General features: G+C 38.4%; 1 non-coding gene across 1 annotated transcript; it reads left to right on the top strand.

Annotated features, from left to right (window-relative positions):
• Window positions 1-1,885: 1,885 nt before the first annotated feature.
• On the top strand, window positions 1,886-2,055 carry LOC122805064. Its single transcript, XR_006365292.1, has one exon. It is a non-coding gene; the product is annotated as a U1 spliceosomal RNA (small nuclear RNA).
• The last annotated feature ends 5,406 nt before the right edge of the window (window positions 2,056-7,461 follow it).

Raw genomic sequence — 7,461 nt, 5'->3', positions numbered from 1 at the left:
AATGCTGCTTAATTAATTGGATTAAACAAACACTGGCAGACCCATTCCTCAACTTCTTCAACTTGTGCCTAGCAACTGGCTTTGTCCCTTGGGAATGGCACAAGGTTGTTGTGACGCCATTGCCAAGGGAAGCCCCGCACTGACCCCAGGAATTACAGACCCATCAACCGCATGAGTCTAATATGCAAAGCCATGTAACATATAATAACTGACCTAATTAACTATGATATTAAAAATTGTATCAGACGCGACACACAGCAGTTTGTTTTTGCAAGGGTAGATACTGTCTAATGAGTTTTGTGAACTTTTTTGAAAGGGCTGCAATGGCTGTGGACTGCAGACAAACTGTGCACACAGTGAACCTTTACTTCACCAAGACATTCAATACAACACTACATGCAAATGATTTAAATAAACTGAAGCAGCTCCAAATTGACCCATATGTGGTTAGGTGGATAGCCAACTGGTTTAGGGCAAGGACTCTCATAGTAAGAGTAAGGGGTGCATCCACTGAAAGCATGAAGGTGACCAATGAAGAAGTTCTTCAGAGATATGTGCTTGGGCCTCTGCTATATATCTACTTCTCAGCCCTACATTAATCAAAGTAAGATCTATGGTTAACAAGGGTTGCAGATGATTGTAAGCTAGCAGTCATTGTCGGGTCCCCCATTGACATGCAGACACTCCAACAGGAGCTTGCACTTGTCAATGGCTTATGTAATAAAAATGGACTCAAACTTATTGCCAAAAAGGACAACATTCTAGCACCTGGTAAGCACTCTTATCTTCAATGTATATCAATAATAGCATACCAGTTCAAAATGAAAAGGTTGTGAGCGACCAAGATACTTTAATGGACATTTCCATTACATTTGACCATCACATTGTAACAGTGGTTAGGAAATCCTTTTACTTTGCATAGATCATAGCAAAAGTTATTTTTTATAGATCAAAAAAAGTCCTTACTTCCTTGTAGGCCACACTAATTAGATGTATTATTGAATACAATGCTTCATTTGGAAGGTGTGTTATTAAGTAATTCAAGCAATTGAAAAGACCCACAGAAGTTTGTAACTAAAAAGATAATGGGCGTAAAACATCTGGGCTACCAAGAAAGGCAGGAGGCTTTATCCCTATACTCACTTTTATAGACTCCTTAGGGACAATCTGTGCCTTGCTAATAGGGCTTTAAGAGAGCCAATAGTCCAAGAACTCCTGTGCATCCATAAATCTAACAGTCCAGCTAACATTAGGGTCGGAGATCTATATATACTCCAGTAAATAAATAAATACATACATATATACATAAATACATAAATAAATGAATAGGTCAAGGAAGACGTACATGTCTTACAGGGCCTAGCCCTTGTCTGGAACAAACTCCCCCTCCAAGTTAAAAAGTGTGACACACTGTCTGCCTTTAAAAAGGAAATGGACAGCTGGATGGGTATCCCTACATTCATCTGTCATATGATTGGTCTGGCCCTCCTTGAAAGTAGAAGTAAGGACTAATGGAGTATACCAGCAAGGTGGAAATGGCTTTGCTGCTTAGTTGCCTTTTAAATCCTATGATAATATGTTCCTTTGAGGCTTATTGTGACCCAGAATATGGTGTAGCATTGCTGCTGAGAGTGTTTGTCATCTGGATATGTTTACCATGTCTCTACCCTTACTTGGTGGGTGGAAAGCAGATGCCATATCCTAAAAACTACATCTTCTAAGATTACCATGTTCAGCATGTTTTTAGTGTGTTTAAATTAACAAAGAAATAATAGTCCGAGGTTTCCTCAAGTCTGTTACTTGAGAAGATGTTTTTGTATGAGAAATATGTCTGATGTCATTAAAAGCTGCTGAGAAACTTATATGCCTGACAGAAGAAAATAAAGTTTTTATCTGACAGGGGGAATACAATGATTAAGAAGGTAGTTTCCAGGCAGGGTGAGGCTTTTCCATAGCACTTTCCAAGTTGCGTTGACCCCCGTGATCTCTCCAAGTGTGGGAAACTCAACTGCATAATTTATGGTAGTGGGTGATGGTGTTTGTTCAGTTCACTAAACTTAAGCTAACAAAACAGGTCTGTTTCTTTTGTTCCAGCAGGCCTAGCTCACAAGATTGTATTTCTAACCAATGTTGTAGATACAGTTCCCGAAGCTCCTAACTCAGAAATAATCATTCACTCTTGTATTACTCTTATTTACAACACTTACCTACCTTATTCTCCAAATGCACTTCTTTTTTGTCTTTTTCTCTTGAAACAGGCTTTTTTCCTTCTATCAGTCAAGTATTTCATTAGGGGTATTGAAATGTCATTACAGCAACTGGTGGTACACTTTCAACAACAAAGAGGTGCTCCTTTGTTTGCAAATGTCGTCTGTCTGTCTGCAAAGGTCTGCTGAACAGATCACCCTAACTGCATTCCATAAACAGAAAAGCATGTTTCAGGTGGTGGGTTTGTCATATTGTTAAGGTCTTTAACTTATAAGCACAAAGTACAGGTTTTGATTTTGACCTCAGATTACTGACTAGGCTTAAAAATGGCCTTTCAGGGTAGTTAGCCAAATATTCACCTATGAATCTATAATACAGAAGGTAAATGGCATACTCTGGTAGTGCCACTACTACAAAAACACATTAAAAAAGATATTCAGTGTATGAAAAGGTAGAATGCTTCAGGAAAAAAAAAGTCAAACTATTTACAATAAAGAAATGTGATGCTTTACAAAGCAAGCATAAACCAATAAAATATGAATGTGCTGTCCATAAGCAGTTATTTTATGATGTTGAATTCTCTGAAGTCCCATTGCATTTGAGTCAGTTCAGACACCACAGCCACAAGAATCATTCTGTCCAGTGGATTAAGGAAGGACTGGTTTATCAGGGTCCATCCCTACTCTCGTCCACCCAGAACAATGGATACTAGGTTAACGTTTGTATGGTACATCTCATCCACAGAAAGCACTTAGGATATGTTCATTTTAACAAAAAAGTTGAAGTGTTTTATGTAAGGGGAGGATGACGTAGGAGTGACACCTATGGAACATCCATTCAACCACGGCTATGGCTTCCCAAAATGGAAAAGAGGAAGAAAAGGGAAGGAAAAGTGTAATTTGGGAACGTTTTAAAAAATAAACAAATGCTTAAGGAAAGAAGACTTATTACATCTTTAACTCTGAAAATATTCTAAATACTTTTGGAGTACAACAGAGTCTAGTGATATAAGTAAAGAGCCCTGTATTTTATGCAATGCTTACCTGTTCATGTATATTCTGCTGCCATTCTTCCTGTAAAAGTTATCGCTAGCATCGCATTCGAGACACCAGAGAAACCTGCATACTGCATCTCTAAGTGTTACAGCTCGTGTGAGTAATCTGAGCTGTAGCTAACAAGGATTTCCAAGCATTCATCAAACTCTTTACAGGGTTATCTTGAAATATGCCAACCACTAGCTATCTGCATCAGGAGCAGCATTATGTTGTTACGCATGTTGTGTAACAAAAGATTACAAATAAACAGGCAAAATGCTGATTATATGAAGGAAGCAAAAACAACTAATGTCCCAGTTAATAAACGTTATTATTTTAAAAGTATGTTTTATATATTTTTTTTATTTACATGGAGAATATCTTATGACACAGGATTAGCCTTCTGTCCTTTCCCAAAATCTAAAATCAGATTTAATGTCATTAATAAGGACATAGCTGCTTCCATTGTGTTATTGATTTCCGCAGATGGTATGTATCAAAATGTCGTATGATACTGTATGTCTACACTTTCTGTCATCAGGCATAGCTGTAAATACAGTAAATTGTTAAGTTTGACTTGACAGAGAAAGACAAGTGTTATAATTTTTTATCAGATTTTAAATTCATTCTGTATCTGCTTTAGCTAAGGACTTTAAGTCTATATTAATAATTCCAGCGCATAGCTTCACTGCATTGTTGCTGTTTTAATGGCCTGTTGTTTTTAAGCATTATTCTTTTGTACTAAGTGCATGCCAGGCTAGTTCAGGACCCCTCTTTGCATTGGGTGGTTAGTAGCTTGTCTGGTGCCAGGATCCATCAGATCAGGCAAGTACTCAATTCCTTGAAAGTAAGTACCAGTATGACTCTGTCATAGTTCATGCCGGTGTCAACGACTTGATGGACCTCTTAGAATATGTGTCCAAGGCAGGTATGAGCCCAGCACTGACTGAGCAGCATTCTACCTACTCTAAGGATGGTGCTGTGATATGAGCAGGAAATAACTGACTTTAATAATTGGCTTTGTTTTTGGTGCCACTCAGAGGGGGTCCAATATTTGTCAGCCTGGGAAGATATATGCTGCTTCACCTGAGATCATCTACATTTGTCCCATCTAATGTTTTGATTATCATTAAAGTAATTGTTACCCACATAGTACCTTTTTTAGGCAAAGCCAGCCTGATAAACCTATCAACATAACAAAACAATCAAGAGTAAATATGAAGGTGTTACTGATCAATGCCTGGACAAGAAACTCCCCTTCCTACTAGCCCTTCCCAGCCTGGAAGACATTAACATTGGTGTAGTGACTGAGACATGGTTCAAAATCGTGGAGGGCTATAACTAGACCAACTACTGACCAGGAGGGGGAAAAATTGGAGGTGTATTATTCTACTTTCTGAATCGATTTACATCGAGGCTGTTAAAGTAGCATGAAGCACTAGAGCTTCTTCATGTCCAAATCACCAATCAAAAAGGTCCTGCACCGTTTATTAACTAGCTGTAGAACTCCCCCTGTGACAAAAGGAAACCGCCGTGCCTGTCTACAGGAACTAGAATCAATATGTATTAAGCCCAATACCATTTTCCTAAGTGATCTAAACTGTCCGACTACAGAGTGGGAAACCTCAACCACCACTAGTGCACAAGTACAGAGATTCCTGGACTTTGTCAACAAATGCCCTGGAACAGTTAGTCAGAGTACCCACTAGGGGAAATAACAATTTGGATCTTGTCATTACTAATATGGGAACATCTTGCACAATCCCTTGTTTATTGTCATCACATGTTAAGTCTGACCGTAAAGTAGTCTCTTGAAATAAAACTGAAACCAGAGATTCTTCCGCCCAAAGATACCTGTACAAATTTCTTTAAAATAAACTACCTACCCCAAACCCAGTTAACTCTAATGAACCTTCAGAAATGTGCACCACCACACTATACCAGCATGAAAACAGCTGCATAGATGCATCAGTACACCCTCACAGGAAAAAGTGCAGGGCAAACCCCAGAAACAAACAGACATGGTTCAACTAGCATATCAATAAACTTTATATTAAAAGGAAAAGAATTATGACCAGAAGTTAGAAGAGTAATTCTCAGAATGTTAGAGGTCTTATCATTGAAATAAACAAACAGCCCCCGAGCTTAATAAAATCTACCAAAGCCATGTTTGAGGCTGAAATAGCTACCCAAGCCAAAAACAGTCCCATGGCATTTTTTAATCATGTTTGTAATCTCAAAAGCATAATGCAGCAATGCACTGGGCTGACTGCAACTGATGTTAACTATACTGAAGCTGAAGATATAGTGATAAATTTATCTCTAACTTTACCCCTGACTCCTGTCCATCTGTCCCTCAAGATATACTTGAAACTAGCTCAGTTCCAGCCAGTCCTTGAATATAATGCCCTGTTTGGCATGTCTCTGTCCAGACACATGCATAAGCTGGAATACAAGAGAGATACCTTACTAAAAAGAGATAAGGTCTGAACAACATGTCCTATGTGGACAGACTCAAAGCCCTGTCACTGTACTCAGTATGCTGCAGATTGCCAAGAAGTGACCTATGTCTGGCATACAAGGTGTTCCCTGACCCATTACTGACAGCAAGTCAAACTTTCCTTAGTATTTTAAATTCTGTGGCACCCTTTAGAACAGTCCACATAAAGTCTAACATAGCCCCATGGCTGACCATAAACACATGTACACTACTAAAAAATAAAGACAGAGCATGGAAATTTTGGACTAAAACTAAACATCAGCCAGACCTCCAGAAATATAAAGAACTTAGAAATCTTGCCAAAAGTCACATAAATAAAGATAAGAAAAACTTCTATAATAATACATCTTCTACCTTTAAATCCAACCCTCAAAAGTTCTGGCACTCTGTAAATCAAATATTGCACCCAGGTATGCAAGCCTCCCCTAACCCTCATCCTGACAAAACACATGAGGAAACTGCCTCCATATTTAACACCTACTTTACAGACTCAGTATCCAAATTACTAAATCACGACACAAACCATCCAACCAACAATAGCAGACCTAATAGCTCAAACTCTTCCATAAATAGTAACCCTGACCACTACCTTCTCCCTCAAACCTGTCTCCACTAACTATATTAAAATTCTACTATCCAAATTAAAACCTTGCTCCACGTCCGTAGACAACATTCCCTCCACATTCCTTTAGGTTGTTGCTGATGTTCTTGCTTTCCCAGTTTCTATATCTAATAAACTGCTCTATTACGGAATCCACAGTCCCTTCCATCTGGAAGCAATTTTACACCCTTCCAATACACAAAGGAGGAAACTCTACAGATATAATTAATTTTAGACCCATAGCCATACTCTCACCACTCTCCAAATTTCCTGGAAAAATGTATACACAATCAAGTCTTGCACTACCTTCTGCAAGAAAATCTACTCACACCTACCCAACATGGCTTTCGTCCCATGCACAACTCTTCAACAGCTCTCCTGTCTTTCCTAAACTCTGTATCACTAGCTAGAGACAGTAGCAAACTTATTTCCTGTCTCTTCATTGACTTCTCAAAAGCCTTTGATACAGTCTCTCATAAACTTCTTCTCCTTAAACTAGCAAACTTAACCCTTCTCTCCATCCAGCATATCTTGGTTTAACAGCTATCTCTCTGATAGACTTTAATCTGTCAAATGGCTCTCAGCTTTCTCTCCTCTTCTTCCTGTTGAAATGGGTGTTCCACAAGGCTCCATCCTTGGGCCACTTCTTTTTAACATCTTTACCAGCCTTCTCGTCTCTTCCTATCCTGGATCCTCACTGATACAATACACAAATGATTCTACACTTATCACTATTGCTGAATCACCAGCTCAACTAAAATCAGACACACGGTCCTCTTTTAACTCTGTAGAAAACTGGCTATTTGAAAACCAACTTATCCTTAATCCAAAGAAAACCAAATTACTACTCTTTCTCCCTAAAAACCTTAACCACAGAAAGTCTTCCTTCTCCATACTGTCACAAAATAATACTCAAATACAGGTGGACACCAGTACAAAACTCTTAGGTGTTACTATTTTATACAAGCAAGTTTAAAATGTTCTTAGGTGTTACTATTGATGATAGACTAACCTTTGATTTACATGTCAATAATTGTATACGAAAAACACATCTTGTGCTAGGTCTCTTCTATAGAAACAAAAAATATCTTACCAAAACAGCTAAACTAACCCTTGCA

Source organism: Protopterus annectens, chromosome 6.part0 (assembly GCF_019279795.1).
Source record: "Protopterus annectens isolate FY-2018-M chromosome 6.part0, PAN1.0, whole genome shotgun sequence".
NCBI classification, from domain to species: Eukaryota; Metazoa; Chordata; order Ceratodontiformes; family Protopteridae; genus Protopterus; species Protopterus annectens.
Note: the sequence above shows the minus strand (reverse complement) of the source record. Positions and strands in the feature narration are given on the sequence as shown.